Consider the following 12,074-nt stretch of genomic DNA (forward strand, 5'->3'; position numbering starts at 1 on the left):
TGGAGAGCGGACTCTGTTTCCTGATATGTGGCATCCTCTGACTTCTCTGCTGCCTCTAGCTTGCCCATCCAGACCAGGCATGTCTTGATGAGCTTGGTGATGTAGTGGGGGGGGAGGTGGAGGCCATGGTGAGCTGGCACATGGAGGTGGTCAGGCAACTCCTAGGCTTGGCCTTGAAGAGGTTCTGCAGGTGGGTCAGCATTCCCCATTCCTGGCCAGTGACCCTCTGAGATCTATGCCCTAGGTGGCTGCCTAGTTGGCCTAATGGTAGCACTGGCTCTGACTATCATTACACAACCATGTTTGGTCTTCCAGTGATTTGCTACTGTTACGAGCCCACAAGCCCAGAGGACACATAAACCCAGCAGCAATAGATATTCACCAAGACAAATGGTTACTTAAACAAAAATTGCTTTTAATTACCTTTAAATATGAAAACAGAATCACACTTTAACTTGCCATGATTGACTTACCTAACCTAACTTAACCCCCTTCTAATTCTAAGCGCACATGTATACAATGTGTGTGCAAGTTCAGAAAAGTTCTTTTGTTCACAGTCCAATCTCACTTCTCATTCCTCCAGGTTTACTGGTTCAGGCAATTCTTATACTGTGCACAGAATTTAACATTTATAAAGTTCACCAGGCTTTGGTGCTTGAAAGGTAAATGGCTACTTCTCTGGAAGATTCTTGACAGTTTTCAGAGAGAAATTTGTTGTTCCAGGACATCCACAACTGATTTACTTCCATCAGCCACTTCAGTGTCTTGCAAATGAAACTTGCCCTTTCAGGGTTCGCCAGATGATAACCTCTTTCTTTCAGATCCAAAAGTTCATTTTTGTTTCCCTTTCCAAGTGAAACATTAAACAGCCAGTCTTCTTGCATGAACCACAAGGGCTTTGACCAGGGTGAACCAAGAACTCCCAACCCATCTTCCAAATGGGGCTTTCCACAAATTTGCTAACTTGTCCTGTTCCAGTCCCAGCTGCTGTTGCTGGGTGTAACAAGGTAGAAGTGATCTGTCTGTCTGTCTGTCTGTCTGTCTGTCTGTCTGTCTGTCTGTCTCTCTCTCTCTCTCTCTCTCTCTGAGAGAAAGCCTGTTTGACTCTCTCTGCTTGAAAAACCACATGATGCTCTTAGAACAGCTCCTGGCAATCTGCGGCTCCAACAAGATCTTTCATCTGTTGCCTTTTTGTAAAGAACAATCCATTAGTGAAGTCTCTTGGGCACTCTCCAAAGCTCTTGCAAAGACTGTTGGTGCCGATCTGTTTTAAAATGTTTGTATGTAACAAACCTTTCCCAATTTATCTCCCCCAAACATATCCATACACTCTATCATACTACATCCTTTCCATATTCATCAAATGAACAGCTTTCATCAAATTAAAATGCTTGTAAATTTCAAAAGCATAAGAACTTTATGAGACAGATTTGAATGATTGAACACCTAAACTTACTCACCATTTCAGCTCTGTGGGCAGTGTAGGTTATCCTAATTAGTTAAGGTCACCAAATGTAAAGCAGGTAGCCATTGTTCCAAAGGAGTGAAACATGAAAGTGGACAGACATTATGATCATATTTAAAACCCACTGAATTTTTGGAGGAGCACAGCTGTTCTTTTCAGAATAAAAACCAAAGATATTGCTGATGTTTTGGGCCTGAGGCCTTCTTCAAGAAATAAGCCAGAAGCAGGAAGTATCAAAGTCTTGGAATTCAGACAATGCTGGCTGGGGGAGGAATCCAGAACAGCAAAAGGTGTTAATTGGATATGATAAGTGATGTTTACGCAAAAGGAAATGAGAAAGGGTGAGACCAAGCAGAGGGAAGGCAATAATGGAAGTGTGGAAAGGGTTTTTTGTTAACAAAAGCCAGAGAGGTCTATATTAATGCCATATGGTTGGAGGATCCCTAGTCAGAAGATTAAGGTTGTGCCTCCAATTTGCGGGTGGTCTCAGTCTGGGAGTACACGAGGTCGTGGTCGGATGTGTCAGCAATGGAATGGGATGGGGAATTGAAATGGGTGGCCTCTGGGAGATCCATGCTATTGTGGCAGACAGATTCGAGGCGCTCAACAAAGCGATCTCTCAGTCTGTATCCAATCTCTCCAATGTAGAGGAGATCACAGTGGGAGCTCCAGATGCAGTAGATGACTCCTGCAGATTCACAAGTGAAATGTTGTTTCGCTTGAAAGGGCAGTTTTAGGCTATGAATTATGGTGAAGGAGGAAGATGTGGGTGCAAATGGAGCACCTCCTATGGTTATAGGGGTAGGTCCCAAGGGGGGTGACAAGTGATTCATAGAGGAGGTAGAGAGTGGAATATGGGTCTAGTGTTCAGATTATGTAATAGGTGGCAGAAATTGTGGAAGAGTATGTGTTGGGTGCAGAAGCAGGTGGGGTGGTAGGTGAGAACAAGAGGAGATGTGTCCTTGTGCATGCAGGGAGAGGCGGCCAGAGCAAATGTGCAGGTAATGGAGGATATGTGGATGAGTGCAAAGTTGATGGTGGTAGAGGGAAAGCCATGCTGCTTGAAGGAGGGCATCTCTGATGATCTGCCATGGAATTCCTTATTATGGGTGCAGATACAACAGAGATGGAGGAATTTAGAGAATGGAATCCTTATAGGGGACCAGATGGAAAGAGGTGTAGTCAAGGGAACTGTGGGACTTGGTGGGTTTATAGAAGATGTCTGTCAAGAGTTTGTATCCCAAGATAGAGTCAGAGAGATCGAGGAAAGGGAGATGAACCAAGTGAATTTGAGGTTGAGGTGGAAGTTTACACCAAAGTCAATGAAGTCAAGGAGCTCATTATGGGTACATGAGGCAGCACAAAATTAGTCAAGAATGTAGTGGAGGAAGAGTTGAGAGACCTTTCCTGTGTTGTAGCATGGATTGCTCTATGTAGCATAAACAAAAATGCAGGCATTGCTGGGGGCCTTGCAAGCATCCATGGCTCCCCCTTTAACCTGGAGAAGGTGGGATAAGTCAAAGAAAAAAAAATTGATGACGTTCTGCCAGCCAGAGGAGGTTGGTCATGGAAAGGGACTAGATGGGTCTATTGTCCAGAAAGAAACAAATGATTTAGAGGCCTTCATTAAGAGGGATTGAGTTATATGGGCATTGAATATCCATGGTAAATATGAGGCAATTGAGTTTAGGGAACTGAAAATTGAAGTGATGAAGGGCATGTGAACTGTCCCAGATGTAGGTGAGGAGGGTCTGGACTGGGTGTACAAATGGATTCAAGGTAAGTGGAGACCATTTTTGTGGGCAAGAGCACACTGACAGATGGGTCTGCCAGGACATTTGTGCTTGTGCATCTTGGGTAGGAGGTAGAAATGAAAAGAGTGGGGTTAAGAAACAATAACGTTGGATGATGTGCTAGGGAGGTGACCGGAAGTGATAAGTTCAGATACAGGTGTGCAATACAGTGATCGATGAGTTTTGGTGTGGTCATGTTGGAGGGGTAAGTAAGAGGAGGTGTCAGAGAGTGGTCAATGCACCAAATCACAACAGCATCATCCTTGTTCTGCAGGTTTGATGCTGAAGTTCAGATTGATGCAGAGAGATTGGAGCGACCAATGTTCTGAGAGAATGATATTGGAATGAGTGAGGGGAGTAGAGAAGTCAATACTATTGATGTCATAGCGTTAGTTGGAAATATAAAGGTTCAGAACAGGTAGAAGACCAGACGAGATGTCCAGGAAGAGAAAGAGGAAGAGGAAAAACTTTAAAGGCAGAGAAGGGATCAATAGTAGATGTTAGAGAATTGTGGTTGTGGAAGTAGGCATGAAGACAGAGCTGACAGAAGAAAAGTTTAGCATTATGACGTGCACCGAACTTAAGTTGTTGGCAAGTGGGGACGAAAATGAGGCCTCTACTGTACACAAGACCATTCAGTCTCCAAGAGGAGAAGTTCAGAGAATATGGTGAAGACCAGGCAGGGGTTCGGTGGAGGTTCAATGGGTTTGAGGGTGTCAGGAAAGGGTGGATCAGGAGATGGAGGCTAGGGAAGGCTCAAGAGTGGGAGGGTTGTGTTGGGAATGTCTGAGTGGAAGTTTGCAACAGAGGGTTGGACCTGTAGGTCATGAAGGCCAAGGTGGAAACCCCAAAGCTCAGCCTGTAGGTCACGAAGTTCAAGGTGAAAGTTCATATCGGAGGCTCGATCATGAAGGTCACCAGGTCCAAGGGGGAGACCTGCATCAGGAGCTTGGACCTGTGGACCATCAGGCCAGGGAACCAGTCTCTACCATATTGAGCCAAGTCAAGAACAGAGCAAAGGAGAGGTGGGTGAGGGGTGGGGTATGGCTGGTAAGGAGACAGCTGCAACATGCAAACATCATGACAACTATGGGAAATAAAAGACAAAAATGTGACAATATAACATCTAATGCTCTTTTGCAGACTGCTGGCAGACAGGGAGGGATACTGCTAGCTGGATGAATCCAAATATTGCATCCAGAGGTGGGTTTAGACAGTGCTACTTACTCAGTGCTATCTTTGTTTAATGGAATACCTGTTGTCCTTGGCACAGATGAAATAGTGACTTAGTGGTTGTAGCTGTGGAGAGCAATGAAGAGCACCACACTCAGCATGGTTGAGACTGAGATCACCACATACAAATCAAAAATGGCTGCTTCCACAATCGTGCGCCAATCAGTATTTGGACAGTTCTGTCAGGGAAATTCCATGTCTGCACAACAGTTTCTACCTTATGGCTTAAAAGCCAGTGTCATTTATTTATAGATTTATTTGTGTATAACACAATTAAAGAAAGGCAAATTTAGCAAAGAAAATGGATATATGTATTACCAATATTGATTTGTTGATGAAAAATATATTGTAGCCCCTGATTAATTTATCATGCAGAAATAATTACACATTTGTGATATTGAATGAGCATCTTTGTCTAATTAAACTCACAATATATGCCCATGTAAAGATGATATCTGACCTCAACTACTGAATGATTTCCAACCATTAACCAAAATTTGGGCTACCTTTCCAAAATCTAAAGATCGTGTAGAACATCCAACACATTTATCCAACATTTAGCCTGACAAGGTGGATTAACAATAAAATTATGCAACACATCTATAATGGTGTTAATAGTGAATCAATATCCATCAGTGAAAATCACTGAATATCTGCACTTAACCAGGTTTCAGCCTTTCATAAAATTTCAAAGTCCCTCCTGTATTTATAAAAATAACCGTTTTCAACAAAGTGCATTGCATGTAAATTTCCTAGATACATGAGTTATTCTACACTGATTTCAATTACAGTCTTCTTTAGTCATTAAAAAAAGATTATGAGATGTCACAATGTTTTCAGTCATTTGTCAAATTTAAGTCTGTGCCCTTCCATTTCTTACCTGAGTTATCACTTTCATATCTATCAAGACTGGTTTTGAATATACTTGAAATTACCATTAATGGCAGAAAACTACCTTACCTAGTGTTCCAAGTTGCTCCAACCTGCCACCCCATGAGGATTTTTGATTCCAGATTCTTCTTCCTGCTGTTAAAAATCGAGCGCAATATGGGAATATAATCGGCCCTGTTGATTTTTATGCTTGCCTGTACACAAATACTACAACATCCCACTTTTGTTAACTATTTATTCAGAGGAATCTTCTATATTTAGATCTTTTTGGAATGGAATTATAAATCTTAACTATATTAAAATCCAAATATTTGGAATGTTCAATCTATTGGTTGTGAATATAATCAGCCTTATAGTGGCAATAAAATTCAAAAATAAAATCCTCAAATCTATCAAAAGATCATTACCTTTTGTACATTAATGACATAACGATAACAATAAAGCTGAATAAATGCACATTATTTCAGCAAGAACTTCATTATTAGATAGCACAGAGATTTTCCTTCCAAGAGGTGCTTTCTCATACCCTCTATTAATTATTCAGAACCTTTCATGGTTAATGGATAGTGTAAGACTTCCTGATGTAATATTAGAAAAATGTTTAAGAAGAACACCATGTAGGAAAGGAAAAGTATCATCTGATAAGTATACCTACTTGTAATTCAGTCCTTTTTTATTACAGTTAGAGTACAGGATTCATTTTCCACTAAAAATATGCTGCAAGATAATTTTATAATGAATTGATAAATACTAAAGCACTTTTAGCAACACATAAAATGCAGAAGGACCTCAGTGGGTCAAGCAGCATCTATGAAAGACAATAGATAGTCAATGTTTCAGGCTATAACCCTTCATCAAGAATAGCAAAAGATGGGCAGTGCCAGAGGGTGAGGTATAAGGGCTGGCAGTTGAGAACAGACGAGAGGGCTAATAAATATGATAAATAAAGAGTAGAAGCTCTGAAGCAAAGGAAGAAGCAAAGGGATGAGTAAGATGCATTGTGGTAGGATGAAGGAAGGGAAAGGTTGGGGAACTAAAGATGTGCGTGACTGGCAGGTAGAGAGGGTAGGGAGTGGAAAATGAAGGAATAGAGCTAGAGAGATTGGGGGAGGGGTTTAGGAAAACCAGGGGGGAGGTTAGCAGAAATCAGATGTCGATACTGATGCCATCAGATTGAAAGCAGCCATAGGGAATATAAGGGGCTGTTCCTCCAATTTGCTTGTGGCCTCAATTTGGCAGTTCAGTGGATCATAAAGAAACATGTTGGTTCAGGAATGAGAAGTGAAGTTCAAGTGGCTGAATCTTTCTTTTGCTAAATATTGCAATGCTCACAATGCAAAGAAGTTATAATTTTCCTAGCTCTAAATTTAAATTAGCAATAATATAAAATAAATCAAAATGACTTGTTCAAAATAAACCTGGCTCATTATAGCTGATATATCTTTCTCCTACCATGATGAAGTGTTTTTAAAAGAGGAGGAAGCCAAGTAAAAATTAACCCTGGCAAAATGTACAAATGTTTACTGTTAAAGGATGATTGTTCCATTGATGATCAATTGTTCACCTGAAAAATAATAATAGCTTTGTCAGTAACCTATTCTGGAAAAAAAATTAAAGTGTTTTTCTATCCATCCACTTTCCATATGAACAAGTTTTAAACTTTCTTACATGTACCTATCCTATCATGACCAAACCATTGTATCTTTCTGTGTTAATAAACTCAAGAAATCCCCTTGCACAGGCTCCATATGATAAGCCAACAGTCAAAAGAAGACAGTAAAACTTGAAAGTCTGCAGATGACAAAAGAAGAGGCCCAGTCACTCATTGTGTCATATGGGTCTATCTTATTGTAAGCTTCACCACTGCCAGAAGAACAAATCTGCAGTTTGACTGTCCAAAAGTAATAGGAAAATCAAAGGCCCTCAGATGCCAGATACACAGGCCCGATTTGTCAACGTGGATGTATGCGGGTTGGTCTGGTTCCAGCTGAAATAAGTACCGAGATGATCAGTTGTGGAAGGATTACAACAAAAGTAAAAGTATCATCACGCAAGTTTTGGCTTCTTATTGGCTGTAATCATTCATGGATAGAGACATGATTATAAGGTCGGCATTTGGCCTTTGGACCTATTTGAGTTGGTGCTGGTGCTATCTTCTAGGGCTATATAAATAATAGATTTGACCTGATCGACTGCTTGGGAAAGAACCTGTCTCACTGTACCGGATACAATGTGACAAATAAACTTGAAGCTGAAGGATTTTCCTTGTGTTGGAGAGGATGTTTTGACAAGTTGGTGACATCTATTTCATCTATACTGCACAGGGCCGCATTGCATCAATGACAAAATGCAGATAATGTTCAGGGCAGTTGATAGGGATAACAGTGCAGCAGATGAAAGTCAAAGTTCTGCCGATGGTGGCAATGTAAAATAAAAATGATAATGCTGGAAACACTCAGCTGGTCGATCAACATCTTTGGAAAGAAGAACAGTTATTGCAATATTTTTCTATTGATAACAAATCAAGAGAATACTCTATGTTGAAAAAATACAATGTACTAAATGGGTCAAGCAACATCTGCGGAAGGAAAGTTATAAGAGTCTTGAAATAAGATGAAGGAGAGTGTCTCCACTCCTGCATGCTGAATGAGTTGAAACCTTTACAGTGCTCTGCTACTGCAGTTTGAAAGGCAAATTGAAAACATTATTTACTGCTTTTGGAGCACAATTATTGTCATGGACCTGTTGACACAAATGGTTTGTTATCGTGCAGACAATATTTTGTTATATTTTATGACTGGCTGATCCCCTTCCACATAATTTAAAATGCTTGCTTATCAGATGCAGAATAAATAAATTAATCTTCACAAAGATGAAGATTATCAAGAAAATCAGAAAAAAACCAGAAAGCAAATAATCAATAAAAAATTGTTGTCCGTAAATGAGCACATTTTCCCAGGAACATCAATGGGACCAAATAATTACTTTGATAGGTGCACATAACATAAAGTAAGAAAAATCCATTGAATGTAATTCATCATGAGATGTTTCAGGGAGATCTGATATAATATAAATTAATTTTATCATTGCAGGTGTATTAGACTAAATTCCTCATAAATGTTAACGTGGAAAATGAAATCAGGATAACCTCCAGGTTGACAAGATATTGTGACAGCTCACCCATGCCACAGGAGAACTGGCTCATGGAGTCGCTGGCAAGTTCACGGCAGATCTGACTGTGAGAGCTATGGGTGTGGGGCTGATGTCATAAAGGTCCCGGGAGTTGCAAGTATCATCAGGTTCTGAGGGATTTAAACACATGTGAGAGTTCTATTAAAGTCAATTAGTTCAACTCACTTTCGATCCTGTGTAGTTCTTTAACTTACTGCACGCCTAGTGCAACTACATTAGTGACCCTGATGGTCTAAGCAGCATTTGAACCCAACGATGATCGACTTAAGCATGCAGAATGGACCTCACAGCCACAGGTCTGGTTTGAACAGGCTGAAGCCCAATTCCAGGTCAGGCAAATCGTCTCGGATGCCACAAAGTATTACTAGGTGGTCAGTTCACTCAACCAGGAAACAGCAGGCTGCATCAGTGACTTCTACATCAGCCACTGTGGTGCGTTATTGGACAGAAGCAAATGCAGAAATCATAAAGTCTGTTCAACAGGCTTTATTCGACATAAACTTCCACAGAGCTGGCTGTGAGATTGTGCTGCTGCAAGCTCTGAGAGTGTCTTCGAAGGGCTGGCTCTGGGTTATATCCCGGAGGGTGATTGACACCCGACCAGGTGGGGCTTGGTCCATTCAGGTCAGCTGATTGACAGCCGGCCAGGTGTTGTCTTGTCCCTGTGCTCTTCTGCAGGTACAGAGGTTGACCCCTGCAGTAGGCCAGTGCTGTACCACCACAGCTACTGGTTGTGGACAGGTACAAAACTGTGGTGATATGCCTTTACACCACTAGGTCACTAGGAGCCACCACCTGACGACCTTGTATATAAAGCCAATTGGAGCTCATGCTCCTCCTTCTGACCTGGGCTTGCTCAGAGGCAAGACCTAGCTGTATATATCACTCAATTAAAGCCTGCATTTAACCTTCACTCTGCTTCGTGTGGTTGATGTCGGTCACAGAAACAATCAAGGCGTTCCTGATCCGAAATTTGGCCTCTCCTGCTGTGAGCGCCCAGCATGGTTGTAGCACATGGGTGGCCTAGGCGACTGTGTGCCATTGGCCTTAATGACAAGATGCTGGCACTAGCGGATGGCTATAAGCCATGTTTTCTGTTTGAACAAGTCTTTCTGGAGCAGATGCCTCCTCCTCGCTAACAATGATTTCATGACCCATGTAAAGTAGTGGCCTGTGCAGATATCCTGTGGCACACCAAGCAGCATGGTGGAGACTCCATCGACCAAGTTGCTGCATCATACCCTAAAACCTGGGCCTTCCCCATGCCACCATTGAAGCCGATGCCTGCAGCTGGGAGTGACCCCAGTTTCGACTATTGGTGTTTTTAACCACCAAAAGTGAAGTTCAGGAGTCCACCATTGCCGCCAACCCTGTCTTTTTTTAGTAAACGCCGGGATAGACTGTAGCTAATGGCTACGGTGACTGACCATCATGGTAACCTCCCTATGGGATCAACTCTCTGGACGAAAGTTCCTTGTAGACACAGAGCAGAGGTTAGCATTTTTCCCCCTTCAGCCATGACAACTGCACCAGGAAGTCAGGACTGGTGCTTACCTCTGCCAACACCAACAGTATTCTCACATGTTGCATGTGAACCATCCCACTAGAGTTCGGTCCCTGTTGTTTCACTTGGCTCTTTACACTGGCAGCAGTGTCACAGCCTTTATTGGGTGCAGATTTCCTCCGGGCGCACTGTCTCCTAGTGGACCTCAAGAGTTGGTGCCTAGTGAATACCAAGACCTTCCAGACCTTCTCGCTCAGTGAAGCCAAGTTACCGGCCACACACCTGGACTCTGTGACTTTGTCAGGTAACGAATTTGCCAGTGTATTAGCAGGGTTCCCAACCACTATTATGCCTCAGTTCTCCACAGATGCTCCTAAGCATGGTTTACGGCACCATGCTCCCACCCAAAGACCACCACAACATGCCCAGGCACACAAGTTCCCGGCCAAGAAACTCCGTCTTGCCAAAGAGGAGTTCAAGAAAATGGAGGAGATTGAATAGTCCGGTGCTCAGACAGCCCATGGGCCTCTCCTCTGCACATGGTGCCCATCTTGGCTGGAGGATGGAGACCATGCAGTGACTACAGAAGGCTCAATGATGCCACCACATCCAACCACTACCCATTACCCCACATACAGGATTTATGGCCAATTTGCATGGGGTGCACATCTTCTCCAAGGTTGACCTGGTCCACGGGTATCACCAGATTCCCACCCACCCCAGCGATGTCCCCAAGTCAGCCCTCATCAACCCGTTCACCTTATTCGAGTTCCTATGGATGCTGTTTGAACTCAAGAATGTGGCACAGACATTCCAGTGGCTCATGGACTCAGTGGGGCGTGGCTTGGATTTTGACTTCATCTACTTACTGGTGCTATCCTGATCGCAAGCTACTCTCACCAAGAGCATTTGACACACCTGTGTCAACACTGCCGCCATCTGAGTGAATATGGTCTGGCCATCAACTCCATGTAGTGCCAGTTGGGGTTGCTGGGCATTGATTTCCTCAGGCCCCGCATCAATTGGCATGGAACAGTTCCCTTGCTAGTGAAAGTCAAGGCCATATGCCAGTTTGCCAGGTCCAGTACAGCCAAGGGCCTACAGAAGTTTGTGAGCATGATCACATTTTACCACTGATTCCTACTGTCAGCAGCCCAGATCACATGATTCCTGTTTGACCTGATATCTGGCAAAACCAAGGAAATCACCTGGGACACAGAGTCAGAACTGGCTTTCAAGCAGGCCAAGGGCACCCTTGCAAACGTGACCCTCCAGGTACATCCATGCTCCACCCACCAATGAAGTGGCAAGAAAGCACACTTGAGCTTCTGCCTTCTCATAAGCCTGAGGCAATTTGGCATGTCACCAGCAGCCCTTATTGTTTTTTTTTTAATTTTTTTATTTTTCACACCATAAATCACATTAGCCATGATGTACACTTTTTCTTTTTCACACATATACAGTGACTTTTTCTCCCACCCCCTCCCTCCTCCCAAGCCAGCCCCCACCCCCCCCCCCCTCATCCATTTTAGGTATACAATCTAGGTTGCATTAAACCCGTCAGACAATGTTGTCATTCAACAAAAATACACCAGAAATTCTACTGAGTCCATTCTTTTCTTTCCTTCTCCTTCCATCAACTTAGGTAATGTTTGTCCCCGGTAGGTTTTCGCTATTGTATTTAATGTAAGGCTCCCATACTTGTTCGAATATTTCAATATTATTTCTTAAACTATATGTTATTTTTTCTAATGGAATACATTTATTCATTTCTATATACCATTGTTGTATTTTCAAATTATCTTCCAATTTCCAGGTTGACATAATACATTTTTTTGCTACGGCTAGGGCTATCTTAACAAATCTTTTTTTGTGCATCCTCCAAATCAATTCCAAATTCTTTGTTTTTTATGTTACTTAGGAGAAAGATCTCTGGATTATTGTTGACGCTTCCAACTCAGCAGTCTCTTCTGTTATTTGAATCTTGCATCTCTAA

General features: G+C 42.5%; 1 long non-coding RNA gene across 2 annotated transcripts; it reads right to left on the reverse strand.

Annotated features, from left to right (window-relative positions):
- Positions 1 to 4,478: 4,478 nt before the first annotated feature.
- Positions 4,479 to 8,674, reverse strand: LOC138756211 (uncharacterized). 2 transcript variants are annotated; one of them, XR_011352864.1, is made up of 4 exons: positions 8,563 to 8,674; positions 6,835 to 6,946; positions 5,452 to 5,517; positions 4,479 to 4,557 (listed from the first exon to the last, which is right to left on the reverse strand). It is a non-coding gene; the product is annotated as an uncharacterized lncRNA (long non-coding RNA). The 2 variants fall into 2 exon arrangements; XR_011352865.1 differs by lacking the exon at positions 6,835 to 6,946.
- Positions 8,675 to 12,074: the final 3,400 nt, after the last annotated feature.

The sequence above is a fragment of the Narcine bancroftii genome, chromosome 3 (assembly GCF_036971445.1).
Source record: "Narcine bancroftii isolate sNarBan1 chromosome 3, sNarBan1.hap1, whole genome shotgun sequence".
Taxonomy (NCBI): domain Eukaryota; kingdom Metazoa; phylum Chordata; class Chondrichthyes; order Torpediniformes; family Narcinidae; genus Narcine; species Narcine bancroftii.